Genomic DNA, 20,814 nt, shown 5'->3' with positions numbered 1-20,814 from the left:
TAGTATCTTGACCAGCCCCCCTGCCTCCAACCCTGCTCCCATCCTAAACCTGGCCAGAGATTAGCCCTTGTAACACATAAACTGCCAACAATCAACTCCTTGAAATTCCTGGACAGCCCCTAAGCTTGGCAGGCAGGTCCTTCACAATGTGGGTCCCCTCTTCCCTGACAGACTCATTCCCTCCACTCCACTACATTCACCTTCACGCTGAACATGCCAAGTGACCCCTCCCTCCAAGTCTTCACTATCCACACTGTTCGATGTGACTCAATTCACGCTGTTATTTCCTCTGTGAATCTTGCCCCACAATATTCCACATTCCTTCTCTGAGTTCCTGAAACACACTTTGTAATAGAAATCACCTCCATGTCCTATAATTACTTGTATACACTTGTTTTCCCCGCTCAACTATGAGCTCCCTGAAACCATAGCCCATGTCTCATGAATCTCCAGAAACTTGCACAATGGATTTTCCATCCATTTTTATTGGATCTATAAAAACCGAATATCCTAACTCTTATTTAAGGATAGACCTAATTTAACTTGAATGGTAAAATTTGGTTGTTTCTTTCTATACTATTTTTCACATGTTATTATTGAGCAATAAAAAAATCAGAGTTTACATTTACAATCATCTTAATTTTTTAAAAGAATAATAGAATACCTGAAATTTATATCCAGCTTAGAATTCAGTTTCCTATTTTACACTATTCTTTTATGTGAAGAACCCAAACAAACAGCTGCACTCCTCATTCAGGTGTGTAGCACCTCAATAATAATTAAAGGAAATTCTATAACACTGAACAGAAATGTCAACATTTTCAAAAATTTACCATAGAGTACACATCTCAAAGCAGAATTTAAGGAGAGAAAATACGTGGTTCGAATCCTTCAAGTAGCAGTGTTTCCTAATCTGTGTTTTTAAAATCTTTCACCCAAGTGTTATTTTTTTAGACTGTGCCCTGTTCACAGCCAACACTCAAAAGTCCATCCAGTGGGAAACCACGGCAACATCGATTCACCATAAAGACCCACCAGACGTGCCCCACATCATTAAATCATACTGGAGAGGATATTTTCAATATTTTATTTTGTTAAAGCCTTAAACTGAACAATCCAGAAACAGCATTTACTCAAAGTTACTGTGTGGGTTTTCTGCTGGCCCCAAATCCAGAGGCCAGTCAGCTGAGTTCGTTTCCTAATTGCCTCATGTGTTTCATTCTACATTCCAACTGGCTTCCAAGTGAAATTCCAAAAAAAATAAATAAATAAATCATTTTAATCCGAAGGGGGAATTCTACACAGCCTAGTAATGAGCCATCCAGTTGTCAGGGCAAAATCAGATCCTGAGTCTTTATGCTTTAACAGCTGGGCCATCCCCTACCCTAAGGGCACCACACCCCTCCACACCCTCCGCAGCATCCACAGGCATCTTGTGTTGCCTCCACAACATCACACTCTCCTGGCTTTTCGCCTTCCACCCGGGTTGCTTTCTCTCAGTTTCCTCTGTGCGGTTCTCCCCCTATCTCTGTCCACAGCCTTCGACCTTGCGGCCCCCACCCGCAGCCTTGCCAGAGACGATCTCCTGTAATGCACATCTTAGGAGGCCAGTCAGCTGCTCCTTGGGGCTCATCCTGCACCCGCTTCTCCTCTCCGCTGCCTTTCCTCTGTGATGACTTCATCCCCCACGTGGTTTTACACGTCATCTGTAAGTGGACAGATCCTGTATGGAGCACTTCAACACAGTTCTCTATTCTGAGCTCTGGATCAACATGGCCAAGATCAGCATCTCTATTTTGATGACCCACATATCAAACTTAGTATAAGTCCAAAAGATACCTCTTGTGGTTCCATCCCCCAAAACAAAACAAATAAACAAACAAACAAGACTTATTTTTCTAGTCATCCTGTCATCAGTAAATGGAATCGTGCCATGACACCAGTCTCCCATGCCCCAATCTGGGGAGTCAGCATCGAAATCTTCCTGTCCCCCGGCCTTCACCTCCAATCAAGTCTTCCTTCATAGTCTATATCAGCTGTATCCTGCCTCTCTCTGCTGCCACCTCCTCAGCCAAAGACAACTTTATCGCTTGCCTGGATTATTGCAAAAGTCTCCTGCTAGTTCTCTCATGCAGCTCGGCCTTTCTCAGTCCTTCCTTCTTCTGAAGCCAGGATGGTGATGTTTCCATCCTCTCAGGGCTTTTAGTAACTTCCTGTTGCTGTAAGATACAGGTCAAAATCTTTTCCATGATCTCTAAGGCTCTTCCAAGACCCAAACCAAAGATCGTCAATGACTCTTCCGTGCCTATCCCCGTTGCATCCTTGCACCTGCTCTCTCACTTCAAATCTCTCTGTTTCTCATACGTGACAAGATCCTTGCTGCCTCAGGATCTTTGCTCATACTCTTGCCTTTGCCTAGGTTCTTCTCACCCCCAAGCCTCCACCACCTGCCACACTCCTACCCACGTGTCTAGTCTTAGCTAAAGGGTACTTAGCTAAAGGGTACTTGGCTAAAGGCCAATCTATTTTCCTCATCAAAATCTACCCATCTTCCCTGGACTTCTGCACTCAGTCTAGATGTCTTAAGAGAGGGGCTCATAGTATTCTGCCCTTTTCTTTCAATTATTTATCCTCACTGCAGTCACAGTATAGTAACTGGGTGGTTCATGATGCACTGTCTATCTGTCTCTCTAGATAGACTGGACGTTCCATGAGGCTGGGACAGTTACTATTAATATCTTCTTCACTCCTGTATCTTTAGTGACTAAAGCAGAATGTGGCACATAGTAAGTACTCAATAAATGCTTAATGAGTAAATCAGTAAATGGATGAATCACTGAGAAGAAAAGAGATATTTGTTCAATTTCTTTTTCTGTCTTCCCTCTACATTCAAACTATCCATCATCTCTTTTTGTCCTCTCAATGTAAACACAGAATAATGAAAGGAAAAGCAAAGTGATGGCTTATCTGGAAAGTCTCTCCTGCTCAGGACTGGTAGTAATAAGCAATATTATTTTAGAGAAGCACTAGAATATTACTCCCTGTTTTTCTAGGCTTAACAAAATGGTCTTCATTTCTAGTATTCAATTGCCTGTATATTAGAAGAATGCCAAGATGATGTCCTTAGTGTGATAAGGGAAAAAAAATCCTGGCTCAATTGCTAACCAGCTCTGAGACTAAGGGTGAGTCATTCAATAGGTCTATATCCCAATCATCCTTCTACTTCTTACTGAGTTGTAAGATTTCTTCATATATTCTGGATACAAGTCCCTTATCAGCTATGTGATTTGCAAATATTTTCTTCAATATTTTAGTGCACAAAGTAGGCTAATACCAGGTAATGAACCTCCTTTTGGGAATGATCTCTTGGCAGGTCAGATTGCTGTGAGGCTCTGCTATATCTTAAAACACAGCAAGACTAGAAGGCAGCACAAGAGATCTTCTCAGTATGTGTTTGGTAAATTAAAACCTGAGGCAAAAACAAAGTAGAATGAAATTTTTAGTCTTCAGGCATCATGCTGAGTTAATTTTATTATTTTCTTTTTGACCTAACAAGGAGTTTCAAAAGAGAAATCTGGAGTTTTGTTTTTGTTGGTGGCTGCATTACATGGATATTAGCCAATCTATTTTCCTCATCAAAATCTACCCATCTGTCCTGACTTCCCACAGCCTGGGATGGTTCTATTTCATTGCTATGTTGTTTCTTTTAATTTCTCCAAGGCAACTGGCATTTTACTTATTTTGGGTAAAAAAAAAATTTAAAAATTGTAGCAAAGAAGACGAAAATAACACCAATATGACATTGTCTTAATGTTGTAAACAGTTACAAACAAGAAATAACTGAGGTTGTATCTGTGGCAATCAATTCTTGATAGCATCACCTTTAATTCTCTCTAATTACATCTTAAAGTCTTTTTATCACACTTCATATTTGCCTTTAGTCTGCTCAACAGACCCTGAAAATGAGATTCAGTGACTTTGTCTTACATATGTAGACATACTTCTCACTGATATTCAATCTGCTGTTTGAAAAGAAAAAGAAATTCTTAAAAGTCAAAATCTAGTCTAAGTTGTACTCACTGTATATTTTTAAATGAGATGACTTCATTAAACATTCTTGGTTCAGAGATTGTATTGTGCTAGTTATTAACTGAGCCTGGGGCACATGAGTGGCCCCTGAATGCCTTTCTACTTCGTGTTGACTAACGATTCCTCAACCAGCAGAAGAATCTTATTCATTGTGCAGTTTCTGTTCCAAGCTACAATTATGAAACTGGCCCTAATTGGACTTCTTTATTTTCCTCTGGGGGCCAATTTTGTATTTGGACTTAGGTCTAAATGTCTATATGTGTGTGAGTCTATGTGCGTTAGGATGGGAGAGTGAAATACACATTACTATTATTTACCAATATCCAGGTCCTATTTCTGGTATTCAGGATGATCAGACTTCACCCTTAGAAGTTAGCTTTGGCTATAAGATTTGCTGTGGCCAATAAAGTGAGTAAAAGTGACGTGTCTCTTTCTTGCTATCACATTAAAAAACCCACGTGAGCTCCTCCATGCTTTTCCTACTTGTTGCTGTGTTCTGTGAAATTCCATACAGAGGAGCCTTTATCAGCCTGGGTCTCAGAGTGAAAATGACATGCACTGGAGCTCTCCAGCAATGAGTATGTAGCATGAGTAAGAAATAGGCCCCTCATTGCTTTTAATTACTGACATTTGGAGATGTTTGTTACTGTAGCATAACATTCCACTCTGACTAATACAGACAACAAAAAGGAGCTGTTTTCATTTTTGGTCCCATTCTGCATCAACACACTTAAAGGTTCTTTTCCATTAATTATTGAGGCAACTGACAACCCAAATCCAATTTGGTAAGACCATGTTGCAGAACTTGACTCTTGGAACACAAAGAAAACATCAAAAAAAAAAAATCTGTCTAAAATATAGGTTCTGCTATGCTGAAGTGTATTAAGTGGCTTCCCCTTTCCTTTCCCTCCTGTGCCCTAAATGTGAATTAGAGACTCATATCCATAAAAATAAAATAAACTATGAGAATATGCAGTTTTGCTGAAAATCATCCCATTCCTTATATTTTTAAATATGGAACATTGCGTGTTTACTATACTTGATATGTACACTCCGTGAACGTGTTCCCATGTGCACTGCAGCTTGTGGGACTCTGGTCTGCACGTGGGTAGCTGGTGGACCAGGGAAGGCTTTCTGCCCTGAAGAAAATGGAGCATATCGAGCAAAATTTGAACCTTCTGTTTCTCAGCAACAAAGTTCCTGCTTAGGTTCTGAAATGACTATGGTCTGTACATTCCTCAGGTACTATTTGGGGAGCAATAGAGGATAATCTACCTCTAATGTGTTTACCAGGTCACTTCTCCACATAGTTTTAAAGCCTAATTTCTCCTTAAAGCCATCCCACAAAGATCTTGAAATGTGACCACATCACGAGTTTGAAACACTCTCAGAAAGAGCCACGCCACCTGCCAGATGCAACAGCAAATATCTCTCATAAAACACAAAAAAGCAAAATGTTTTCATAAAAAGATGCTCCTGCCCAACATTTCTATGAAATAATGATGATGCAACCCCAAAGGAGATAGGATTTTGGAAAGGGAGGGATAAAAGAAAAACGCATTTGGAGCCAAGGTACTGAGTTTTTCCCACTGTGCTACATGAAAAAGATGGGTCTGGAGGCAATTTAACAAGTTTAAATTACAATTTGGAAAGTAATAAGCTTTGGCTCCTGAGATGTGCAACCAACTGGGAATGGTCTGGCAAAAATACCATGCTGTATATTCCACATTTCTCAGCTCAATCTCAGACTCACATGCAACACTTAGCATTTAGGAGATAGTATGTGACTTTATGACTCTTCATGCAGGGTTTAGGAACCTGAAACTAAAATGACTGCCTGTGATATAAACAAGCTTTCCTCCATCATGCAAAATTCTGATAAAGGGATTTTAATGTATATTTCTATTTTTAAACATGATTCAGAAGAGAGTATGTGCAAATATAAACACCAGCATATTCAGAAGCATCATTAATTTCATAAATTTTTGTACCTTTGCACATCTGGTTGAGGTGAGTTTCTCCACATAATCCCAGAAAGATGGCCACAAGCCGTGTCTCCTCATGTCTACACTTATCATCTATTTCATTGTTTTATTAGTCAGAGCAGGCTAACTTCTTTAACTATTTACGTCAACAAGGGTACCCCTTTAGGGGCTTAATACAATATGTTTTACTTTTTGCTCATGTAACGCTCCAAGGCTAAGCCTCTTGGTCATGCAGCACTCCTCCTGCAAGCAGCCAGTCAGGGACCAAGGCTCCTCCCAGCTCATCCTCCTCCTGGGACACATGCTTCCTCCAGACATGCAGGTGTGGCTGATGAGGCCGTATGCCTTCGTGTGCAGTGAGATGGCAGGGCTCTCTCTGTGTCTTCCACTCCCCCAGGGCATCAATGTTGCAACTTTTTTTAGGGGGTAATTACTAAACGAATCTCCAACAAAAAGGCAAATGGATCTTTATACCAGAGTACCGCAAACTTCAAGTACCCTCAACAGCTAAAGGTGTTCCCCGAGAGGCAGTAAAGAAGACTCGACACATGCAACCTCACCACAGGGCACTGAATTCCAGGCATAATCCAATTTAGCAAATACACCCTTTTAGGCCCTTTAAGGCCCTTTAAGCCTCCTTTACAAACTTACATAGAAAAACATTTCTAAATCTTGGTCCAAATAATGACACTGATTTTTCTCCCTTTAATTATTAATAGCCGTCCCATTTCAGTAATTAGGGAAAGGCTCTCTGATGTCGATGTAACTATACAAAGTTCCAAGTGTTTCAAGCTGAAATGTGAAAAGGCACTTATTTATTATTTTTGTTGCTAAAAGAAGCAATGGAAATGAAAAAGTAACTTTGCCCCTTTGATAAGGAGAAAAAAATCTGTTCAAAGCCAAAGTATCTCTTTATTTGAATAAGTGAACTTACCGCAGGATGACAATACTTGGAAAACCCAAACTAGTTAATGAATATTATACAAATATTACATTAAGAACTGTGAAATTTTCTTCATTTCAATTTATTTTTAAACTAAAAAAAAAAAGAAATTCTAAAAAATAAATAAGTAATAATAACCACTATGCATTGAGTCTATTATTTCTTAGGACATTTATGTTCATTATCTCTAATTCTTGCAAATACCCTGTAAACTAGGTATTTATATCATAATTTAAAGAGATGAATAAATTGAGGCTTAGAGAAGGTAAGTGATTTGCCCTGAGATGCAAAGCTTGGTAAACACAGAACTAGGACTTGAACCCAAATCCCCCTGACTTCAAAGCCCACCACACTTGTCCTATTTTTCCACTAGGGTGTAATGGCTCCATGGGGAATTCATTTATTGAAAATTCCATATTGGCAATCCCAGGTACTTCTACACACCAAAACCTAAATGTCACTATGGTAATAAGTATTTTAATTTTCATTCCATTGCCTGGCAGTTCTCCTCAACTGGATAATATTCTGGGTTCTGGATAACTAAATGAAATTGAATGCCAGTTACTTAGAAAGCATTATTCATCACTATCTTGGAATAGTAGTTTGTGCAAAAGTATTGTTAAGAAGCACATTCCTAGCAACAATGTTATTTGTCTCCCCCCAAATTAGCCATGGTCTCTTCCCTAAGATGAGCACAGGGAACCAAACAGAGTGCATCCTCAGCTCACTGCCCCTGTGCGGTGACTGCATGAGCTAACGAGGGAGGTGGCTCCTTGAAACAGCAGCACCCATGACCGGGTTGTGGTGTTCAACCTCATTACAATGAAAATCTGTCCTGCTGCCCAATGGGCTCAAGTAACCATGGCAACCTACCAGCAACATTGCTCATACAAATGACAGCAAAGAAGCTGGGACCGGCTCTACCTAGAAACTAAAGCAGTCACACAAAGAAGGAAACATTTTTCAAGGACACTTTGCTCTTAAGTAGCCATGGGCTACCCTGCATCTGTTCAGCTTTATCACCAGAACAAATGTCAGCTCATTTTCCCCGACTGGCCTGCAAAGCTTTTAAACATAATACACTTGAATCTTGGTTACAACCAAACTGATAAATCACAGTTTTGAATAACTCTCTGTGTCATAAGGGCATGACAATGGTCGTCTCGACAGCTAGGCAGCCCCCAGCACATCTGGCATGCTGCGGGCACACATGTCCTCGTGTTCACACAGCAGCACGACTTTCCCCACAGAGAGGACGGGTCCCACCGATGCGTCTGCGAGACGCAAGCGTGGCGCGAAGTCATGCCTGTGGGATGTCGGTGGCAAAAAAGGGAAATCCTGCCCTTTTGAAAAGCTCTGGTTTTCTTTTCTTAGAGAAAAGACTGTAAAAGTCTTGCAAAAAATCGTCTGTAAGAACTACCACATGAGAAGTAGTAGAAAGTCATTTGCTGAGTGGTGATGAGGAGAGTGGTGATTTGAATAGTCCCCGTGGAATGTGGTTAAGCAAGTTCATTAGGAAACCAGTAGGCTTGTCAGGCCATTTCATGGGCTTCCTTGAAGTTGGTGACTATGGATTTAGAGGGACATCAAGATTCCCAATCCATGTCTGTCCACCTTTCCCACTGGACTGTGTTCCTGGACGGCTTAATTCATTTTGTATCACCAGCACCTAGCTCAGCTTCTGGAAGAAAGCCGATGCTCATAAATGTTAGCTAAACTCAACCAGAATGGCAACATCTGCAGTGTTTGATGTATTAGTTTCTGGGTCTGCCAGAATGAAGTTTATTGTCTCACAGTTCTGGGGCTAAAAGTCCAAGATCAAGGTGTCAGCAGCCCCTGCTACGGAAGGACCTGTTCCAGCCCTCTTGCTCAGCTTCTGACAGTTCCTTGACTTGTGGTAGCATAACACCGATCTCCACGTGGCATTCTCCCTGTGTGTGTCTGCGTCCAAATTTCCCCTTTTTATACAGATGCCCATGGTTTTGATCAGGGGCCCTCTCTACTTCAATATGACCTCATCTTCACTGACTAGATCTGCAATGACCCTATTTCCAAATAAGGTCACATGCTGAGGTACTGGGAGTTAGGACTTAGGCATATTAATTTTGAGGGGTGATAATTCAGCCCATAACATCTTAGCATAAACTTTAAGTAAACACTAGATGTTCCTACATGAAAAAATCACATGAAAAGGATAAAGAATCTTCTTTGTACACAAAAAATTTCCATTTCAGCTAGTCTTTAGAAGTATTTTATAGTTCAGGCAAAATGTCCATTTTCCCCAAAGTCATCATAAAATATTCATATTAGACAGGAATTTCACTAATTAATCCGATTTAGCAATTAAAAGCCAAGATCTCAGGAGTCAGCAGAGTTCTAAGTAATTGACAATGGTCAACCAAGCAATATTCAGTTCTTAAAAAGGGCACATTTTCTGAAAAGGCAACGAGAATCAGTTTCAGTGGAAAGAAGTGCTAAATATTCATCTACCTCAAAATCAATCACTGCTGAACCACACTGATGTAAGAGTCGTCAGAAGGTTAGTTACGATCTAGTAATACCATCCTTGCATCTTAACCCTAGAGGTGGGTTAAGCTCCAGAGAAAGGTTAAGCTATCTCAGAAAAGAGCAATACCGACATTGCCAATCTTTATAGTTCTTGAATCCAATTTCTTGAATCTTCACTTTGCTACCATGGACTCCAGATGGTGGTCTGTTTTCATTTACTTAAAGGTACTTAGTAGGACCATCTCCTTTTAAAGGTATATAGACTGCTCACTTCTAGGAGATGGAAGACTTAAAATTGGCTATAGGAAAGGAAGGATATGCTTTATCTCAGAGGATAAAGGATTAATAGCCAAATAAGGCATTGTTCCATCTTTTTAGTCATGGCTCCAGTGATCTTCTGAGGACCACAACCGTTTACCTCCCAGGTACGACATCAGGAAGAGGGAGCCCCTCCAAGCCCTGGCTCCTCTGTACTCACGTGACAGTCGATCACAATTCCAGGAAAATCAAGTGAACAGTCAACATTATACAATTGGCATTTGAACCACACAATTCAACTGAAATAAATAAACATGAGCTACCCAGCTTTTGCTGTCACTACCACTATATGCTTTTCTGGTTGTGAAAATTGTCATAAAGCCTCATGCTTACTACTGGTATGTATTGCTGAAGCTCTGAAACAAAGGTGCAGGTGCTAGAAATTTTTAATTTTTCTCTGATGCATACCAGTTTGAATTTTGTGTGAATTAGCTTTTAGATTCAGGTTAAGAATTAATGCAGGCTCATTATGTAATTAAATGTTTGATTAGGAGCATGAATTAACATATTATGTAGAGGCATATAATTTTATGAGACAAACTCTTTAATCCCAATAAAGAGATTCCCCGTGGCGACAAATTATCTGACCCATCCAATTCAATGTGTAATTCAAAATGATTTTTCAAATTACCTAAAAATATAGTCATTATTAAATAGATATATTATGATGTATGCACTGCACTGTAGAAAGTTTTTTAAAATACTTGGGCAAAAAATAAGAGGGTTTTAACTGTGCTTTTAAAAATATACAGAGAGTAAAGATCAAAGCTGAGATTGTGGAAAAGGATAAAATGTTGATAATATTGTTGTAACCAACACCATGTGCTTTCATTTTTTTTTAACTTGGTGACATTTAGAAATGGTGCATTTAATGCATTTGTAATCTTTCTGATTATCTTGGTAAAATGTGACTGGCTCGGAGCATTCTACCTGGAGACAGATTTGTTTTAACTGCCAGAAACAATCTGTATTAATCACTCCAAGGTCTTCCAGTACAATTTAGCTTGGTACTTCAGGAGCTGGGTGGCACACAACTGTTCACCGCTGTTTCTAATTACACCTTGATCCAATAATAAATAAATATTGTTTAAAGTTCTGGCAGTACCCACTTAAGGAGATGTGCAAAATCAATAAATGAAAGTTAACACTTCCAGGCATAAACCTGCATAAATTAGAACCTGTAGAAAAGAAATGCAGTTCAGTAGGTGGCACTATTCCCTCAGCCAGAGCTCTCTTCACTCCCTGGGACTTGAGGACTCTATATGGCAATTACCTACATTAATTTCTTCCATGGAGTTCTGTGACCTAAATAAGTAGCAACATACTAACTTCAAATCTGGCTGCTTCTGTCTGAGCTACAAAACCCAGATAAAAACTATGTGCAGTAGGAGGTATAAGAGCACAAAACAGTTTGATTTCATCTCAAAGCCTTAGATAATTAGGTCAGCATAGTGTTACAGGTTACTTGAAAGCAAATTAATTCTCCACACCCACTGAAGATGAGTCAGTTGATTGACCTCTTCCATTGATATTAGCCAATGAGCTAACTTACAATATTTAAATTAGCCAAAGAGCAGTTTCTCAAAAGAGGCATTATTGACAATCGAGCTGGATAATTCTTAAATGGGGAGAGGATGGAGCATCCTAAAAATTCTGGAAAGTTTAGCAGCATCCCTGGCCTCTACCCATTAGATGCCAGTATCACCTCCCTAGTGTGACGACCAAAAATGCCACCAGACATTGCCAGATGTCCCCTGGGGTAGGGGCATGACCATCCCATTTGAGAACCATCATTCGACAAGTGATCTTCCTTTATTCTAAAGACAGATCTCTGGCTTCCTTGCCAAGGATTGAACTTTTCCACTTACACACTTTCAATAACTGTGTTTATTACTTTTATCTGATGCCAAAAGTTAATGCACGTGCATTGTTGAAAATTTTGAAGCTATAAAAAGCACAAAGAAAAATAAAAGCCACCACTAACTGTCCCATACTACAGTAATGACTTATAATTTTCACATGCATCACCTGAGTTTTTTCTGGCATAAAGACGCACATAGAGTACATGTAATACTAAATGATTTATTAAAATCTTATAAGCACGTGGCAGTACTAGTTTGTAAAAAAGTCTCTTTTAAATCTCTAAATGTATCCTATGTCATTAAATACTTTATTAAGCATGATTTAATGGCTACATAATGTTCTTTCCAAGAGATATATCCTCCTTTTTTTCACCCTTCTCTTATATCAACTTTTTATCTGAGCTGAAAGATTAATGTATATTACTTTTACTATGTACTTGGGATAAATCCCCACAAATAGAAATTGTTAGTCCTAACCTATTTTAGTTCTGTCTTTACACAAAGGAAACATAAGAAAAAATGGAAAAACAAAGAAGGAAGAAAATGAAGAGGGAAAAATGAAGGACAGGAGGAAAGAAGAGAGAGAAGGCAGAAAAGAAGAAGAGATACATATAAATAAAAGGCCACGAATAAAACAAGGAATAAAAAAATACTGTTTAAAAATCATTTGGGTTGAGGGGATTTAAAAAATAAATAGAAGTAAGAAAATAGCTACTATTTCATTGAGTACCACTACCGATCCATACTAGTCTTTGCAACAACCTTGACAGGCGAGTATTGTTTCCACTTTACAGGTGTGTAAGAGAGACTCCGAAGGTTAAGTGGCTCAAGAAACTACTGAAATGCAGAATTAGAATTTGCTTCTGACCCCAAAAACCAGTAGCCAGGGAACAATTCCAGGTCAACTAGGTGCATAAAACCCTTGACTATGGCCTCACAGATGTATCAGCCTAGCAAGTTACCAAGACACATAGCCCACATAGTCATTAAGGGAAGGAGAAAAGTGCCTACATTGGCTGCCTAACTGAAATTTCTCATCTCAAGGATGGTACTATTTCTCAGCAGAAAAAGAAACGGAATAAAAACACAAAACACACAATTCTAATTCCTTCATCCACAACTGTCTGCAAGAACACAGGAAAGCCTTAATCTCCCACTTGGGCCAAATGAGATGTAATCAACCAAATGAACTAGCTAGGTCATTGGGGCTGGCAGGAACATCTTAAAAATTAAAATAGAAAGTTTTGAGCATATATGAATAACTTCAGAAATTGTCTTTTCTTTTGATGCTCATTGTCAAATGACAAGCAGATGGGAATAGCTGATAATCAACCCATCGCATGTAAATAATTTTCATTGGCTTACAAAGGGTCGGCACCCCAGTCAACTGCCTATTTTGTCTTCATTACGCCGCAAAAGTAATTTAGCCAATGACTCTTGCAGTGAATAGTCATTTAAAAGTACCAGTATCTACTTCCTATGGCTTGGACAGGGTTCTTTTATTACTGTGGTTCTGAACAGGATTAGTCAATCAGAAAATACACTGGCACCTGCTCCTCCAACCCTGATGGGATGATGGGAGCTCCACTTACAGAAAAGCAATGGTACATCAATACCTCTGGTTTGCAAACTCTGAGGTCTGTGTATTTATACACAAGTAGACTATCTTATGAAAAGGGTAGTATCTTCCCTGGGTGGTACTTTATGCAAAGAACTATAAAAATGCTTGGTATATAATTACAGCAAAACCTAGGGCTATAGAAAGACCAGTTTCCAGCATGTCCAGTGATCCAAAACAGCACTGAACCGAGGGGTGGAGGCCTGGGGAGTGATGCATGGCGTAAAAGCATCTCATGTCAAGAAGGAACCTCAGTGCAGCAAGAAAGACCCGATGCTAAGGACAGGCCATGTTTTGAGGAGGCAGAAGAACAATCCTATGAAATATAGAACTCAGATTATTACCAATCTTAGCAATATGCTCAATTTAGGTTTGTTGATTAATTAATGGAATGAGGTCCAAAAAGTGGTCTGCAAATGTACTAAGCAGGTTCTAAGATGGCTCCAACCATCCTCATAACCTAAAATTCATGCCTTTTTATTCTCCCCTTGAGTATAGGCTGGATCTGATTGGGACTAGCTTCTAAGATGCCCCGTCCAAGTTTGGGTTACAAAAAGACTGTGTTTTCTGCCTTGCTTGCCCTCTCTTGCTCTCTCGCTTGATTTTGGGGATGAAAGCCAGCTGCCAGCTGCCCAGTGAGAGGGTCTTGTGGTAAGGAACAGAGGACATCTCTAATGCCAGCAGTCCAGCAACCTACAAGGACCTGAATACTGCCAACCACCACTGGAGCGAGCTTAGAAGTGGAACCGCCCTCAGTTGAGCTTTCCAATGAGGCCACCCACCCCCCCCAGCCAACAGCTTGATGGCAACCTCCAGACATACCCTGAGGCAGAAGCAGCCAGCTTAGCTACACTCAGATTGCTGAGCCACAGAAACTGTGACATAATAAATGTTTGTTTCTTTAAGCCACTGAATTCGGGGTAATTTCTTATGCGAGAGTAGATAACTAGTACTACAGGGTTTTCTGGGATTTCACTGGTCACTAGATGAAGAGAATCATTTCAGAAACGTGATTTTCCTCCCTCTTGGACATAGCTGTATATTAATGCTCCTAAACAAAGTGCCTACATATAAAAAGTTTCTTCTGCCCCTTTATGTGAATTAAGGATAATGAACTGTTTACCCTCCATTAAAAAAATCAATTAAGGATTGGCACTCTCTCTCTTTGATTTAAATCTATGGACCGGTTCTCCTGAACCTCAGGGACACAAATTGACAAAGGAAATTTTTAGTGCTATTTGAGCCCCTCAGAAAATTCCGACACATATTCCCTCAAAATTCTCAGCCTTCTTTTCACTTAAAACTATTTGCAGCAGTGATGGACAACAGCAGTGATGGAGAACATTAAGGAACAGGTTCACATAGCCTATGTCGATACTTATCGCATATCTTTAGGGTAAATACGTTTCTCTTGGAGAAATAAGCCACAAACTAAAGTCCAGGCAGCAGAAAAATTCAAGTCCCTGAAGGCAAGTGGGTATCTTCTACTACTGAGCTTTACTTTGCTCATGACAGCGAGAGAAAAGTGCAAAGGGAAGATGAGGGACTTTTTTTATTTTTATACATTTAAGAACTTTAATAAATTAAGTTCATGATCCTTTTTCTTTAATCATAAAATCTCTGCATATGTCATCAATTTCAAGTAAAAAAAACTGCACAAGGCAATGCCCTTTTCTGATTCCTCATAAATAGCTGTTCTGTTTAATACACTTGAGAGGATCCCAGGAACAACAGAGTACAGAGATTAGAATGATTTCTGTCAAATGAGCTATGCCTATTTGTATGAGTAAGTAGCTTAATTGTGACACATGCGTTTTAATAAAAAGAACTTCAGGTCCTGAGTGGGGAAAATAAAGCATCCTCACTTAGCCCTTTATCATTCTTCACCGTGAAATATATTTAAGTTAATTTCTCATAGTAAAGATGGCATTTATCTCTTACCAGAGGACTAGCTTTTAATACTGACTACATTTCAAATCAAGGACACTAAATCCAGTCTGATGTTTCCAATTTGATGTTAATGGTTTAAATATAATAGTTCCTGAATCAAGGCAGAGAAATGCACAAAGGCCCGAAGGCACGCAGTACACTGCAAAGTAAATCAACCTGCAGGTGCTGAAAGACTCTCAAAAACAAAGACAAGCAGACTCCTACACTTAGAAGTGCACAGAATAGGTGAATTTATACCAAATGCATCTGCCCCAATTATGCAGGTAATTTAAGCTCTATAAACTAGCAGTAAGAGTTATGCTTTCTATAAATGAAGCACTTGGCTAATTTATAAACATATATAAAAATATATACACATCAAGGCCATGGAAAGCTCACTGGACAAACTCTACTGTTCTGTTGAGAAACTGGAATATAGCAAGGGAGAGACTTGGTCAGAACAAGAGTAAACCCATCGACTGTTCTCTACGTAGAGTGGACAAAGCTTTTGCTTTGTGCAGATGTCTACAGACGGCCAGATGGAACAAAGCGATGGAACAAAGCGCACTGCGCTCCACAGAAAACACTGGACCCTGGCCAGCAAAAATGAGAAACCATGTTCCTGGAGAAAGGCAAACAAGTTCCCAGAACCCTAGAGGATAACTGACAGCAAATGGCCTGACGCCTCAACTGTCAAATCAGAGAGCAGCCTCTGCCCTCTCCTGGACCTTTGGAAGGAGGAAGAAAATGGCGGTGATGCTCATGTCCCCAAGAGCAAAAGCTAGCACAGCTGCTGTACAAACTGTGTTCTCAAAAACACCATGCATGTAAAAATGGTGCTGAACTTTAATTCATGCAGCTTTTCTCCTCTATCTGTCCATCACCAAAATCTGACTGAAATCCCTGTTCTTCAATATGGGTACCAAGAACCTCTTGCAGAGTTCCCTACATATCCTCTTGCTACTCACTAGAATGCCCACTTGACTCTTGGGTGATCATTGGACCAAGACTGGAGAAGCAGCAAGATACACCATGGCCCAAGATGTAGTGCTCCACCTTGTCCTCTGGCCACATATGATGTGTGTACGGACTTCCTCTGCAGCAAAGCAGGTGCCATTTGTTGTACACAGTATTGTGCTATTCCCCAGTGTCTACTGTTCCCTTCCACATTCCCAACATATCTGAATTCCCTTTGGGAGTCCACATAGCTCTGAACAAGGTGACCCCAGGCCCAGCTCCATCATAGAAGAATCCTCCCAGGCTAGTGCATTCTCTGTCCTGGGCCAAAATCAAATCAGAGAGAGGTCTGCCCATTTTTCTGCTGGACAGGTGAGACAGAGAGTGCAGGAGAAGGGCAGGAAACAGAAAGTGGGGAGAAAAGGAGCACAGGAGGTAAAGGGGCGGGAGAAGAAAGGGATAGGAGGGAAAAGGCACTGAAGGAAAGGGAGAAATAAAGACAAAAGAGAAGAGCAGGGCCGAGAAAATGAAGAAACATAGCTTCCCTCAACCAAACACTCCCTTGGAATACACGTATTCTTAGTTTTGCTTCAACATCATTGTCAAGGCACTTAGCCTATCTTTAGCTACACTTCAAAGAAAGAAAAAAGAACACAGCGTCCCAAATGCCACTTCCCTCACAGTGATGGTACAATCATTAATGAGTCAAATGCTGAAGCCTAAAGACAAAGCGCTGCAGATTAATGAACTAGGCAAAAAATCTATTTGTTCTACAAATACAATGAAAATACATTTTGTTTCTCTCATAGAATTTAAAAGTTTCCGTATTTCAGACGGTGGTGCGACCTTAGCATCTTTCTCCTCGGAGAATGCGTGCCGCGAACTATTGAACAAGGAAAAAAACAAAAGCCAAAAAACAAAAACAAAACCTCCTAAGTCTAAATACCCCAGCACTGAGAAAGTCTCTTCATCCTACAAAGAAATCTTTATTGACAGACGTATAGTCTGCCCAAACTAATGAACCATGCAGGCTATAACAACAAGCTGCTAGTTGTCAATAAATCCCAGACCATGGCCAAAGCTACACCAGCTACATTTCATTTTAATGTCTTTAACATCCATACAAATGATTATGACTTCTTTTTTCTTATCTCTCCTGCGTTGTAGTAAGGAGGAACAGTGTCACCACTGGAGGACTGGTCCAAAAACGAAGAAAGCTAAATGCCAATTCTGCTTTTATACCCATTTGTTAATAATGTCATTGGGCCTGACAGGTGTAAGGTTTCTCACCCACAATGTGGGGTCTAGGAGAGGATTTTCGTCTACATGAGAATATCTGACAAAGACCCATCACTTTCTCCTGAAACAACAGCAAGTATCAATGAATGAGCTTGGCATGCTCTTCTGCAGAGCCACAAAGCAGCCTCCATATCCTCAACACAGTACTCCAGGGCCTTCTCTCCAAAGTACACTGTGTACCTCTGTACACCCCAGAAGGTATGTAATAAAGTCACCTACGCTGGGGACAGAATATATTGGAATTTCTATGGACAGTTATTTTTATCTTCAAAAATATGAAATAAATCCAGCATTATTGATGCTTAACATACTGGCTGACCAGCATCCCCAGCTGGTCCAGGTGTCACGTAATCAGTCTCACATACAGGACTGGAAACACCTGGCGGGGTGAGAGTTCTACAGTAGAAGAGGAGTTGACGGGGCACCTCACCGGATCACTTGACTCAGAGCGTTACGGTTCACATTTGCTCATTTCAGTGGATTTATGGATTACATGATCTTGTTTAACAAAATCCAGCTGAGATTCCTGTAAATATATGACAGACTTAAGATAATAAAAACAACGCACACACAGGCCCACGATAAGAAAATGACGGGGCTGCTCTATCTCCTCCTGGAATATGATCTTTCCTACCTCACTCTGGGCTGAAAACTGATGATCCAACTGTACCTGACAAGGAGTCAGCCAAACAATACAAAACCATCAGAGCCATGTGAAATTTGGTTTCACATCTGCTATTATTAAAGAGGCTTTCCTAAAGTAACTGTAATAGAAAGCCACCACAATTACCAAGATATATATATATACAATATTGTTTCTTTCTAATTTATTTATATCTCATTCTTCTAAAAGTTCTATTTTATGATTATTTTGAAATATACATAGTAATTAGTAACCATTACATAGATTTAATCTATATGTTAATACTTTTATAATGATAAGTAGTGCTTATTTCATTTAAAGGGGTGTGTAATTTAAAAAGAAAATATGTGTAGGGTCTCTAGGGGAGGATTTTACCGACCATGAATGAATAAACTAATTTTTCATTGTCCTACTGGGTCTGTACATTCCCTTCCCCTGACTGTCTTTTTCTCAGAATGACTCTAATACAGAAGTGGCAGGGTGAGTTATCCCCCTCCCTGCTCTTTCTCTTCTGGGAGGCGACCCTTGCTAAAAAGGAGAAATGAAATCAAGATTCTGTCGGCATAATAACGATGAATGCACCAGGTTTTTGTTATACAAAACAGTTTCTTTCTCATCAAGATTAAGGTCTATTTGTCCTATTGCAGATTTCTGCTGCAGGCCCTGAAGCTCTCTGCCCTTGGAGTTCTCCCTACCCCCAAACCAGAGGCTCCTACCAGGCCAAGGCCCTCAAGGATGGGGCTGCAAGGAAGGGCCAAGGAGAAATAGGCTTTAGGAACCCTCTAGAAGGAGACTGAAGAAAGGGGAGCAGAAGAGAAGGGACTTTTATCTACAAGCAATGAGCTTGGCAGGCTCTTCTGCAAAGCCAAAAGCAGCCACTGTATCCTTAGCGCAGAACTCCAGGGCCTTCATCTCCAAAGTACACTATGTACACCCCAGAAGGCAGGTAATAAAACCACCTATGTTGGGGAAAGAATATACCAGTCCCTGAATGTGCTGGTGAGCTCTCTGATAAGCAAAGTAAACACGTGTTTTGTGCCAGCCCATGAGAAAACTAATAGGAAAATGCCTTCATGATAACGGATGGCCTTCCTCCTGCCCTAATAAATATCATAGACATACTACGTGCTGACAGATGAGAGAGAGCTCTAGTGCTGCTCATAGGTGTCATAAAAATAATTTTTAAAGAGAATGCATTACTCAATTGGTGTGGGGGGGGGACCTAATTTCAGTAGGATCTTCAGCTCACAAGGTAACTTTCCTGGCTCCCCGGATGATAAATTTCATTTATCCCCATTACTTCCCGAGTAAATTATTTTATAATTCCTGGATTTGGCTTATGAAGATGCCTGGTGACTCATAAATGCCAATCTGACGAATGTCTCATTTAGAGAACTCAGTACGCACGGAAGCTCAGACATCATTTCTCTTGCCAAGAAACGAATGTATAATATTTTCAATAAAAACAAAGAAATGAACAGCCAGCACACCAAGGGACACATCTGCACCTGTTGTTACAGTGGTTTTTATATTCTACTTGCTGGGTAGTCAGGAGCTGAAACACCCAAAGATGTAACAAGAAATCACTGTTTGTATTTAAAAGAGCATCTTATGACCTTTTTTATGACCCCAAGTTATTTATTGCCACTTTTTCGCCATCCGTTATTTGCCAGCACTTTGTCTATAGTTCATTGACCTTTACATTCAAACCAAGAGGAGCTGTGTTTGAATCGCAGTATTTTATTTATATAGCACTGCTCCTGTGAAAAGTTCAAAGTACTTTATAAATATCTCTTTGAGCCTAAAAGTAACTTAAGTGTCACTGTTTCCAACTTAGATAAAGACACCAGAATAAAAGGAAAGTTCAAATAGCTAAAATTAGCAATTCAGAGAGGATTTAACAATTCAGAGAAGAGTTCGGAATAAAGACGGCAAATTGACTTTAAATTTGTATCTCCTCTCTGTCCCAAAGCCCAGTAAATTGATCGTAATGGAAAATTCTAAGTTATAAACAAAAAGGACAAAAATGAATGGGAGAGACACAGCATACTAGAAGTTTCAGCAAAGATTTGGAAATTCTAGAAAGTCCACTAAATCTACACATATAAGCCACATCTTCCAAAGCAAGTTTTATAAAATTGATATTTTGACCTAATCTATCTGCATCATATGACTTTATTTCTCAAATAGTTCCCAAATTAGGTGGGGAAGTCAGGATTTTACTTAAAGTTGACTAAACTATCAAGAAACAGGAGTCTCTAAATTAAAAAAGACCCCCAACCATCGACTGGATGAATTAAGGGAAAAATCCATACCAAGGCAGGTAACTATGAAATTTCAGAGGACCAAGATCAAAAAGATCCTCAAAGCTTCCAAAGTATAGGGGGGAAAAGTCATATACAAAAAAACATTACTATCTGAACCAAATGGGATCAAATTCTTTAAAAGTATTCATAACATAGGACAATAGAAGTCAGTGGGCAGTGCCCTCACAGTTTTAAGTAGAAATTATTTCCAATCATTTTATACCTAGCCAAACTTTCAAAAAGGTGAGGCCAGAATAAAGAAATTTTCAGAGGCTAAACACTGTGTCTCATGCCAGCAATCCCAGCACTTTGGGAGGCCAAGGCTGGAGCATCCCTTGAGCCCAGGAGTTCAAGACC

The 20,814-nt window shown here is 39.9% G+C and overlaps 1 protein-coding gene across 3 annotated transcripts in view; it reads right to left on the bottom strand.

Moving 5' to 3' along the window:
* The window catches only part of PID1 (phosphotyrosine interaction domain containing 1), a 223,991-nt gene that overhangs the window by 81,151 nt on the left and 122,026 nt on the right, over positions 1-20,814 (bottom strand). The window lies entirely within an intron of this gene.

The sequence above is a fragment of the Lemur catta genome, chromosome 8, assembly GCF_020740605.2.
Source record: "Lemur catta isolate mLemCat1 chromosome 8, mLemCat1.pri, whole genome shotgun sequence".
Lineage (NCBI taxonomy): Eukaryota > Metazoa > Chordata > Mammalia > Primates > Lemuridae > Lemur > Lemur catta.
Note: the sequence above shows the minus strand (reverse complement) of the source record. Positions and strands in the feature narration are given on the sequence as shown.